Genomic DNA, 12728 nt, shown 5'->3' on the forward strand with positions numbered 1-12728 from the left:
ATATTTAAATTATTTACTTGTATATTTTAAAATTTTGGAGATAACTCAGAAAATGAGAAGCATAATAGAGTCTATATGGGACTTATAAATATCCTTAGAGTGGTTTTACCATCACCCGAGTGTTCTAGATGCAAATGTACCCTAATCCCCACCTTCTTGGGTATAGGTATTTGCTTTATAGTTCTATTTTAACACATCACTTTTTGCATACTACTTTGCACTTTGCATACTACTTTGTACTTTGATTGGTCGTGTCCCTATTTGTTTTCTTTGCTAGACTACCCCTCTGTCCTGTTTTCTACCTCTTGAAGTAAATGATTTCTCTGGTTGACTGCCATGTAAAGTGACACATAGGGAACTCTATGTGCCTCAATTTGCAGAGACAATGAACATAGACCCAATATTGGAATCCAGGCAGTCTAGCTCCAGAGTCCAGGATCTCAACACTCTGCTGCCTCTCTTGTGAAAAGCTAGCACAAGGCCTTAGAGACATGGTTTGTTGAATGAATCACCATGCTCACAAAGATGATGTACAAGCATGAGATAGCATTACTAGGAACACGGACAATTTCTTGGGAAATGGAGCAGATGTGGTTCAGGATACTTTCCAGTTCTTACCGCTCTGAAGGAGTGTCACCTCTTATTGGTCCTTGCATCCCCAATAGCACTGCCCTGGGTCTGTGGATCTCTCTAAGGGAAAGAGGGTAGGACGAGTACTGAAACTGCTTCTATGGCCTTGGAAAATTCCTCTTGGGTTTAGAGCATTCCAGGCTCTAAAGCCAAACTGCATCCCTTGTAGATAACTTGTGTGGGTATCCTTTGGTGATGGGAACTGCTCTTATTCATCACATGGAGTAAGTGAAGTAGAGTAACTCAGATGTGTCTGACTTTTTGAGACCCCATGGACTGTAATCTATCAGGCTCCTCTGTCTGTGGGATTTCGCACGCAAGAGTACTGGAGTGGGTTGCCATTTCCTTCTCCAGGGGATCTTCCCGACCCAGAGATCGAACCTGGGTCTCCTGCAATGCAGGCAGACGCTTTACCATCTGAGCCACCCTACCATACATGGAGTAAGAATACCTAACATGTCATTCATATTCTCGAGAGTAGGGGAAATAACATGAAATAGACTTTCTTTTATGGTAAATAATTCATTTTGTCAAAAGAATATTTACTATCATACTTCATTTCCATATCCTCAAAATCTCGTTTTAAGACTTAACAGTTACTAAATTACAAAAGAACATTTTGAAAAACACTCTGCTACATTCCTCCAGACAATTCCTAGTGACAATACATATGGAGAGTAAGATACTAATTTTGGATCCAGACAGACGCTGTTTCGGTTCTCTGAGTGGCATTTTCCCAAACAAACTACTGAACCTTTCAGAAATGAAACCTGTGATGTCTAGCACAGGTTGTACAGAATACATATCAAAGAGTTCCAGTACTCATTGTCAGATGGGTTCTGATATGTCTGGCGGATGGAAATTTGTGTATTTGTGAATTCAACTAAAACAAGTGTTGGGAAATATTTAAGCTCTTTTATTTTTATCCCTACTCATGGTAAATAAATAAGCCTTTGTAAACAAGCAAATGTCATACATCTGAGAAGGATTTTGATGACAACTGCTAAAATCAGATTTTTTAAATTAGAAAACAATATACGTACTCTAAATAAAAGGTTCTCATAATCACTTCTTGGGAATAATTTATTAGGATAGGAAAGTCCTATGGCTGAGGGACTTTATTAAAAGAAGGCTGACATTCAAGTGTAAGTTGTCTTGTGTATAGCTCTGTGATTTACCCCATCTCACTGATACTCCTAAATCCTCCTGTGAATCTTGAGAATGGTATCTGGTTATCTGTGTTGTGGATTGTGTGTATGTATGTACACACAATTGATTGTACGTATGTATGGTGGAGCTAATCAAAGGACGGTAACTATGGTAATCAAGAAATAGAAAAAAGCCTTATAATGGAGAACAAAACGAGCCATAACAGAAGATGGAAAGCTGAACCACACACGACAGACAGAACAGTATGACCACACATTTGTAAAATTTGTGAGTAAGACATTGACAGAGATTGGATTTTGAGTTAATCTTACTTATTTTTAAAGAGAGACCCCAGATGGTATTTTCGTTAAAATGAATTCAACAGTGTTTATTTATTTTAAAACTTTTCATTTTGTATTGGGGTATACCTTTACCAAAGTTGTGATAGTTTCAGATGAACAGCTGAGGGGTTCAGCTGTACTTATATACATGTGTCCACTCTCCCCCAAATTCCCCTCCCATCCGAGCTGCCATATAACACTGCACAGAGTTCCGTGTGCTGTGTAGAATGTCCTTGTTGGTTATACATTTTAAATATAGCTGTGTGTACATGTCCATCCCAAACTCCATAACTATTGCTTCCTCGTTCCCTAAGTCTGTGAGTCTCTCTGTTGTGTAAGTTCGTTTGTTTCATTTCTTTTTAGATTTCACATATAAGGGATGTCATATGATATTTTTCCTTCTCTGACTGACTTCACTCAGCATGGTGCTCTCTCTAGGTTCATCCATGTTGCTGCAAATGGTGTTATTTCCTTTGTTTAAGGGCTGAGTAACATTTCATTGTATATATGTAGCACATCTTCTAGATCCATTTCTCTGTCGATGGACATTCAGGTTGCTTCCATGTCTTGGCTATTGTAAACAGTACTGCAATGAACATGGGAGTGCGTGTATCCCTTCGGATCATTTTTTTCCTCTGGATATATGCCCGGGAGTGGGATTGCTGGGTCATATGGTAGCTCTATTTTTAGTTTTTTAAGGAACTTCCATACTGTTCTCCATAATGGCTGTACCAATTTACATTCCCACCAACAGTGTATGAGGGTTCCCTTCTCTCCCCACCCTCTCCAGCATTTATTGTTTGTGGAGTTTTTTGATGAGAGCCATTCTGACCTGTGTGAAGTGATATCTCATTGTAGTTTTGATTTGTATTTCTCTAATAATTAGAGATGTTGAACATCTTTTCATGTGCCTCTTGGCCATCTGTATGTCTTCTTTGGAGAAATGTCTATTTAAGTCTTCTGCCCGTTTTTTGATTGGGTTGTTTGTTTTGACACTGTTAAGCGTTATGAGCTGTTTGTAAATTTTGGAGACTAATCCCTTGTCAGTCACATCATTTGCAAATATTTTTTTCCCAATCTGTGGGTTATCTTTTGGTTTTGTTTATTGTTTCCTTTGCTGTGCAAAAACTTTTGAGTTTAAGTAGGTCTCATTTGTTTATTTTTACATCTATTATTTTGGGAGATGGATCAAAAGAGATATTGCTGTGATTTATGTCAGAGAGTGTTCTGCCTATGTTTTCCTCTAGGAGTGTTATAGTGTCTGGTCACATTTAGGTCTTTAATCCATTTTGAGCTTATTTTTGTGTATGGTGCTAAAGAATGATGTAATTTCACTGTTTAACATGTAACTGGCCAGTTTTCCCAGCACCATATAGAATTCAACAATATTTATTAAGCATCCATGTGTCAGATAGGGTGTATCAATGAGCAAAAACCACGGTACCTGACCCATACCATACCCCTTTCATGGTGTGATCAGGGACATTGTCAAGGGCTTATGGGCATCATTGTATTTATATAACATTCACCTCTCAATGAAGATAGGAGATCCAGAGATTGACTTGCCCAAGGATACACAGCTAATAATTAGCACTATGAAGATCATACCCTTAAGCTCTTCTTTTTATTTTTTTACTGTGCCGTGTGGGATCTTAATTCCCTGACCAGGTATTGAACTTGTGTCCCTGCAGTGGAAATGTGGAGTCTTAATCACTGGACCACCAGGGAAGTCCCAAGTTGGATAAACTGTTAACCCCAATTTATACATGAACTGACTGGGGCCCAGAGACACAGTTGAGTAATCTAAATTATGTTTACAGTATATGGTAGAAGGAACTGTATCTCTCAGTTTCTTTGATGGTGCTTGTTCACTGTTCCATATTGCCTTTGAAAGTGAAATTCACTCAGTCATGTCTGACTCTTTGTGACCTCATGGTCTATACAGTCTGTGGAATTCTCCAGGCCAGAATACTGAAGTGGGTAGCCTTTTCCTTCTCCAGGGAATCTTCCCAACCCAGGGATTGAAACCAGACCTCCCGCATTGCAGGTGGATTCTTTATCAGCTGAGCCACCAGAGAAGGCCCATTGCCTTTACACCTACAAAACCAGATCTATAACACCTACAAAACTAGATCTGTAATGCAATATGTATACATTTCTAGTATTATAAAATACCATTTAATAGTTGAAATTGTGGAAATGGAATATAAGACTGTCTTCATTTGGTAGAATTAATGTATCATGAGTGCAGAATAGCCATGATTTAAAAAAAATGAGTATTGAATAGTTATACTTGAACCTTTATTTTTAAGATAGGCTTAAGAATTTCCAAAATATACTGCTCACATTTAAATCAGGAATTATGTTGTTATTGTTAACATTTCTAAAACAATTTTTGCTTTTTAAATTTGAAATACTATTCTAATTATTCACACTAGTTAGCTCATAAGGAAAAAAACCAGAGAAATCAAATGAATAAGTTATTTAGGTGTCAGTAACATACTAAATTATTAGGATGGTTTAGAGCATTTAAGAATAATTGCAATATGAAGATTTCAGGTAATTCTCTTTAAGTGATTCATAATTTCCTTCTTCTTATTACTTCTGTTCCTTATACCCACAAGCTGAAAGTTAATAGAAAACAGGAACATGGTGTGTGTGTGTGTGTGTGTGTGTGTGTGTGTGTGTAGCCTCAGGATATTACATTTGTGTATCCAAGGACTGGTTATTTTATTCAGTTTATTTGGAATTCAAGAAAGCAGGAAACACATTTAACTCTTAAGTGTCATGGGAATAGGTCACATAACACAGTCAGAAACCTCTCATAACAAATTAAATATAGCCAGGTGTGAGGGAAAATAAATTCCATATGTTTAAAAATTATTGGAGCAGATAGAATTTCACTGGAAAATATAAGTGCAATTTGAAGGTCCTTTCATTAAAGTTTATTAAACTGTAATATGTCTGATGGCCATTGGTTGTCTGAAAACAGGGTGAAGTTACTATTGTGGGTATTCGTTCAATTTACCTTGTACAAACTAGACCTGTGACTTGACTTGCTCAAAATAAGCTTCCTTTATTTTATGAGTTAGAATATTTGCTGAGTCCTTATAAAATGTCTGGAGCCATACTGAATCTTTGGAAACCTCTTTATTCCTGAGAGATGGCAATGTGTCCAATCTAAGATGGCAAATGAACTCTTACTCCAGCTGAGGAAGAGCTTTTACAGTAAGCCTGCCCCTGTGTTAACTTGTAGTTAAGCATGTTCCATGCTAACCGCAAGCCTATGTATGAGGTTCTGCTATTGTCCTCTTTGGTCAGATGGAGAGATGGAGAGGTTGAACAATCCACGGAACTTTCCCCATCCTGTAAAGATTAGTATTTGAATTGAGATGTGCCTGGTTGCAAAGCATTTCTACTGAATCATGGTACCCTTCAATGGGGAGAATTACAAGGTAATGAAAAAAAAAAGAAAACAGTGAGAAGAATGCCTGTATAGAGAGTTGAGCAAGGCTGTGAAGAGGTGGTAGAAGTGGAGATGTAGGAATAAAGTTATTCGGCTCCTCCTGGGTCGGTTCTCCTTGTTCTTGGACCTCAGCCATCCTTCATCCACTGCCACGCCTGACCTCTAGTCCTGAAGCTGTGTTCCCAGATGGCGCCCTCTGTCATTTCTCCATCATCAGGGTCCTAATCATTCATTTCATTCCTTCTGTTATGGTGCTGTTTCTAACAGCCTCATGCTCAGTCCTGGTGGACCTTGACCTCCCATTATTAGGGCAGCTGCCTTCTTATAGGTTACAAACAGTCACTTGATTTTAAGACATTGATAGATCTATAGTGACTCTTTAAGTCACTATGTTGAGAATAATTTTTTTCTCATTGGGAGGATTGATTGTTTGGTTGGTTGATTATGTCTGTGATTAGAGATGAAGGGAGAATGTAGGCAGGCATGTTTTATATTTGCTCTTCTTGTACAGGATAGACAGAACTTGGCTATGCTTTCTGACCTATCCTCTGTGATTTATTCACTAAGTCATGTCCGACTCTTGAGATCCCATGAACTATAGCCCACCAGGCTCCTCTGGTCATGGGATTTCCCAAGCAAGAATATTGGAGTTGGTTGCCATTTCCTTCTCCAGGGGGTCTTCCTGACCCAGGGATTAAATCTGGGTCTCCTGCATTGTAGGCAGACTCTTTACCCCTGAGCCACCAGGGAAGCCTGGATATTAGCTGATTAGGTGACTATCCTCTAGGGAATCTGACAAATAAAAATCGTGTATCTTAAATGCATAATGAGCAACCATGCACAAGCATTGTGTCTGCTCTTGGAGTTAGAGAAATGAATATACCATCCTCCTTGTTATACTAATTATCATTTTTAGACAGTTTTTGAAACATACTCATAGACTCTCTTTTGGTCATCTCAACGGGTGTGGTAGTTGGAATATGGTGAATATCATTATGCATGTGTACTCCAAATGAACTAATCTAATAGAAATTTCTGGCCAAGTGAGAGGAATACTGTGTCAGTTTGGGAGTGCTTTCAGAGGAGAACCCAAATCACAACGACTTAAACGAATTAGGGAAGTCCTCAAGAATGCAGTGAATATTGAGGCTGTTGTTTCTGCCATTCTCCTGGCCTTTCCCTCATGGTGGCAAGATGGCTGCCATGGCTTCAACCATCTAGTCAGGTGAAGGCAAGAGTAACAAGGGAAATGCGAAGGCACTTCTACCAGGAAAACAAACCCTTCTCGATAATCCCAGAAATTTTCTGTTCATGAAGGAGGAAACAGACAGAACAGGCTCCATCTTGAAAGCAGGACTCCATCTTGGGCCAGTTGTGGACTTTGAGCTATATGCCCAGTATCTGTGGAAATGACATACCAACTGGAAAACCAGGCCCCCTGGATGGAAGAGCCCCAGGGCTCATACCTAGACTCTCTGTTGCCTAAAAGAATACCCTAATTATCTGTGTAACAGAGTAGAATCATAAATTCTATTATGCTTATTGGGGTATGACCACAGGCCTATTGATAATTGTCCACTGTTAACTACCTAGGCCTAAGACATATGAATCATGGGTTAACTTTGATTGTATCTTTCTTTTCCTTTGTTCAGACTAGTTTCAGGGAATTTGGGGAGGTGGGTTTGGGCACATACACTTAGGGTATATAAGGTTTTCAGAAAAACTTGTCAGGGTGCTTGGCTAAAAGGAGACTCTGCCTTGGACCCGCCAGTGTAATAAACTGCACTCCACTATCTGCATTGTCCTTCTGAGTGAGTCTGTTTCCCAGAACACGTGGCTACAACATTCACTCTGGCTGAAACTGTGTCACATGGTCACCTCTAGCTGCAAAGAAGGTTAGATAATATTTATTTGGCTATTCCCAATAAAACTGAGGTTATATTTACCATAGAAAAAGAAGAAAATATATTACATAGCCAGCTAGTAGCATCTGCCACAGATACATCTCCAAGGAAATAGATTGGTCATTTAGGGACTTGAGGTAGAAGTGGGAATGTATTACCATATAAAGAAACACACTTAAAACCTTGCTTTATAGTTGGCTATATCTATGTAGGGTGATTAGTCCCATTTGGTTTCTAGTTTCCAAAAGTACCAGGGTCCATGGCAGCTCTTTCCAACAGTTGTCTGCGGTTGCACATGTGTTTGAATATAGAAGTGTATTTCCATGCATTTTCTAAAATGCAATTTAACAGCCCAAAGATAATGAGAACCTTACATTGCAAATCATTTCTTTTTTACAGTATGTCTTTGGCACTAGCTGTAAAGTTAATGAATACTGTTGTTAGAACCATGCTCCAATATGGAATATTTCCATGTCACTGAAGTGCAAGAATGCCTTAAAACATAGCCCCTCAGGATATCAAGAAGTTTCCTGTTGATTTGCTTCCTGCTAAAGAAGGTATGTGATTCAGCAAGGTAAGAAATGAAAATCATTGGCTATAAACTTTTGGTACCAGGAACACATGTTGAAAACTGTCAGAGCTTAAATTCAGGAATTTAGGGTTTAGAAGACAATATACTTCTTATACTTGTTTCATTCTGAAAAAGATTGTAATAACTTTCTGGGGAGATAAAATTACATCTTTTTTGGTAATCCCTGGAAGAATGGAGGGTGAAGACCAAAGGAAAGAGAATAGAAAAGACAGTGACGTTTATTCATTGTTTGTGTGCCAGGAACTGTGCTTGGGGTCTTGAAGATTAAGAACAAGCCTACAAGCAAGTATTTATATTCCAATTCTAGAAATAGGTAACCTGAACTGTAGAGAGGTTGGATGAATTTCCCAGGATCGCATAGCTAGTGAGTTGAAAGAGCAGATCTTGCTTTTCCCCCACTCTACCCTGTAGAACTGGTGAAATATCCTGAAAAACACTACATCTAACTCTTAGTTTAAAAAATGTACTGAACACACCACCTACCAGTTCCCAACATTTCTTTCCCAGCTCTGACCTATTCCTACTTCATTTCATTTTCTTCTGCTTCAGTCTATATGCAGGTAATAAGAATGCCTCTAAATGCCATCTTTAGAGATGAAACTAACAGGAATGGGAAGAAGCCATGGCTAGAATCAAGTTTCTCCTGACCACCTCTCTTCTCTACCTTAATCCCAGTACAAGGGAACCAGTTCATAGACATATAACAATAGATTAGCCATTAGGGTCATAAGTGTTTGCAATGCAAACGTACAAAATACAATTTTATCAATAGAATAATATTAAGATGCTGTTAAATCTGAACAAGCCAGTTGCTTTTTTTTTAATGTGACATTCTGGGTTTATACTAATTTGTCCAGAGAAGGCAAAGAACTCCTGAAGGCGGCTAAGCAGACTGCTCAGGAGCTGAAAGAATGACCCCAATGGTAAATCTAAACAAATCTCAGTTACCTAGGACTTTCCATGGGGCTTCCCAAGGGGCACTAGTGGTAAAGAATTTGTCTACCAATGCAGGAGACATAAGAGCTATGGGTTTAAAAATGAAGGGAAGATCCCCTGGAGAAGGAAATGGCAACCCACTCCAGTATTCTTGCCTGGAGAATCCCATGGGCAGAGGAGCCTGGCAGGCTACAGTCCACGGGGTCGCACAGAAATTGGACATGAGTGAAATGACTTTCACATCTCAGCCCATGTTATGATCATACTGTGGGGATTTTCCAATCTAAGGTGAATTACTTGTGTATTGTAGATCATGAGTTCTTACACAGGGTATGCTCCTGACTCAGAAGGGGCCTCCTAAATATGAGCGTGTATGTTTTCAATTTATTGAATGTTATTAATATGGGCTACATTAAAGTGGATTGAACGGTGAATGAAGGTTTGGTTTTCTGCAGCTTCTTCCCCTCTCTGAGGGAGTTCCTCAGGCCAACCTGTTTGTAGGTAAGTTAGGGTTAAGGTTCGCAGTAGGGCCTTACAGGCCTCTGTTTTCTGTTTTTCATCCCATAATGTCAGAAGAATTGAAGTGAATGAGATTCCTCTTTGAAGCCAAGATGCTGGCTGATCATTGCTTCTTACCTCAAGCATTTGGTTGAAGTGCCATGGACTCAAAACTTGCACCCCTCAATTTGCCTCCTCTGGGTGTTCCACATAATGGTTGTGAGCGTGTTTAATTAATTTATCTTCTAGACAGCTGATATATCTATCCACCCATCATTTCATTTTCAAAGCAGGAATTGTCATTCCCTCTAGCTAATGGTAGTTTCAGCTGTTCCCTTTTGGTTACCCCTGGTTAACCCACCTGCGTAACAGGTAGACTGTTATAATAGGCACACATGGGCTGGATTTAGGTAGGCATGATTTTGTCAGACAATGAAATAGATATTTCCCTTATTCTAAGAAGTTTTACATGGTAGTGAGTCTGTGCTTTCTCCTCCTCTCTCACCCTCTGTACTGCTTCCAACATACCTTAGCCCAGTTGTTTTACATTAAAGTTGAGGTTCAAGGCCAGCCTGGTGGATGTGTGGTCTCTGCTGTCCTACTGGGTCCCCTGTTCAGAACGGCCCCCCACTCAGCTTAAGGCTCTGGGGTTGCTGTCTTGAAACTCTTCATAATTTTTTGACAAGGGGCTCTGCATTTTAATTTTGCACTAGGCCTCGCAAATTATGTAGCTGATCTTGCCTAGATTATCTGCTCTCTACTTGCCAAAAGCAAATGGTCGGAGAGAATGAGAATAGAAGGTTGGCAATTTAATAATCCCAGAGACCAAACACTGTGCTCAGGTGCAGACACAAGGGACATGCTGAGAGTGAGGGGAGCAGGGGTGCAGGATGTGAAGTAGTTTCCCAACTTTCAAGTCACATTTTTGCATGAGGCTTAATTATAGTGTTAATAATGTGAATTCCTTGAGTAGAGAGAGGCTTGTAATCGTGTCATTTGAAAAAATGCTTTCCAAAGTCATACGCTGATGCTTTTTGAGTTCTTGGTTCTTTATTCCTGCTCCCCCATAAGCTCACATAATCACAGGTGTATGGCAAACCTGTTGTACAATGGCCCGAGTAACTGGAGATCTGCGTTCCTGACACCTGAGGGTGAAACTGCCTCTTCTTTCTCCCAAGCATCCTTCCCATCTGCCTACTTGCTGCACAACCAACATCCAGCTTACTATCAGGTGCCAGATTTTTATTTATTTGAAACTATAAACAGCAGGCTTGCTACTGCCATCTTTTGCGAAATATAGCCATGTCTAGTTTGGGATGCATAATTTTCAACAGCAGGCATATCTTCCTCTTTTCCTTAAGTCGTTATTACCTTTCCCTTGATTGTATGTTAAATTCCGTCACTTTGTATTTCCTGAATTTGTCCCCTGCTGGTCCATAGCTTGTTTCCATTACCTTACTTCAGTCCCTCAAAACTTCTCTCATGGGTAATCACTGTAACTGATCCTTAACTGGTGTCAAATTAGTCCCATATGAAACATACTCCTCACTGAAACCTATATACTATTGTTCACATGTATTATGTGCCATGTATTATTCTAGGCGCTGAGGATTCAAATGGAGGATTCCATAAGTCCAGAGAGAATCATTTATACAGACCAAAACTTGAATGGTGCTCTCTGAAAATATTTTTGAGCCAAGATTTTTGGAAAAGAGTGGTCCTGTATGCAAAGCAAGAAGTTTCAGGAAAAGTAAATATTATGTTCCTTCTTTAGTCATGAACAATCTCAGCAAATAATTTCTGAAGAACAATTCCTTCTTCATTAGTATCAGTGTGTTAGTTTTGTCAGACAAACCTGAATATCTTCTGGTTTGAGGGATTTCCAGAAAATCTCCCTTATTGGAGACTGGGTACATGTATATGTATGGCTGAGTCCCTCCACTGTTCACCTAAAACCATCACAGCATTGTTAATTGGCTATTAGTGAAAGTGTTAGTTGCTCAGTCATATCCGACTCTTTGCAACCCCATGGATCATAACCCACCAGGCTCCTCTGTCCACGGGATTCTCCAGACGAGAACACTGGAGTGGGTTGCCATTCCCTTCTCCAGGGAATCTTTCCAACCCAGGGATCGAATTCCAGTCTCCCGCATTGCAGGCAGATTCTTTACTGTCTGAGCTACCAAGGAAGCCTGATTAACTATCCTCCAATTTGAAATAATAAGTCAAAAAAAAAAAAGAAAGAAAGAAAATCTGCCTTATTGAAGATCCTTCTTCTCCATGCTTATTTTCCTGCTCTTTGAATCAAATACACTTGTTGGTTTCCTCAACATGCCAACTCAGAGTTTTTTCTATTCAGTTCTTTATACTGATATAAACAGGTCTAATAAATACATTAACTTTTTTATATTATGGTAAAATATTTCATATAACACAATATTTATCATCCTAACCACTTTTAAGGGTACAGTTTGGTGGCATTAAATACATTCACGTTGGTGTGCAGCCATCACTACCAGCCGTGTCCAGAACTCTTTCCATCTTGCAAGACTGAAATGCCATACCCATCAGAAATAATTCCCTGTTCCCTCCCTTTCCCAGGCCTCTGGCAGCCAACCTTCCAGTTCCTGTCTATATAAATTCAACTACTTTAGCTACATCATGTAAAAATAATGATATCATACAATATTTTCCCTTTTGTGACTGCTTATTTTACTTAGCCTAATGTCTTCAAGCTTCACCCATGTTATGGCATCTGTCAAAATTTCCTTACTTTTAGAAGCCAAATAATATTCTATTGTAGGCATACAGCTACCATATTTTATTTATTCATTCATCTATAGATTAGACTCTTAGGTTGCTTTCACATTTTGACTGTTGTGAATAATGCTGGTATGAACATGGGCATTAAACTTTTTTGAGTTCTTATTTTCAATCCTGGGTATATATCCAGAAATGGAATTGCTGGATCAATGATGATTCTGTGTTTAACTCAGTAAGTCCATTGTAAAAGCTCATGGTTTGTATTTCCCTCAGTTTTTCATTCCCTGAACTCCATTTGTCATTCATAGTTCTAAGAGGGTATGCTGGGGGGTTTTGGGGAGGAAAAGAGCATAGAGATTAGGGAAGAAGACAGGGAGACAAATGTTTCCTCACCCACTCCCTATTTCAGGCCATGATGCCAGGGTGAGGGTTGTTGGGAAAGATAGATT

General features: G+C 39.3%; 1 pseudogene; it reads left to right on the forward strand.

The window, feature by feature from the left end:
- Positions 1-513: 513 nt before the first annotated feature.
- Positions 514-12728, forward strand: part of LOC133051006 (protein FAM221A-like) — a 55485-nt pseudogene continuing 43270 nt past the window's right edge.

Source organism: Dama dama, chromosome 33 (assembly GCF_033118175.1).
Source record: "Dama dama isolate Ldn47 chromosome 33, ASM3311817v1, whole genome shotgun sequence".
Classification (NCBI taxonomy): Eukaryota; Metazoa; Chordata; class Mammalia; order Artiodactyla; family Cervidae; genus Dama; species Dama dama.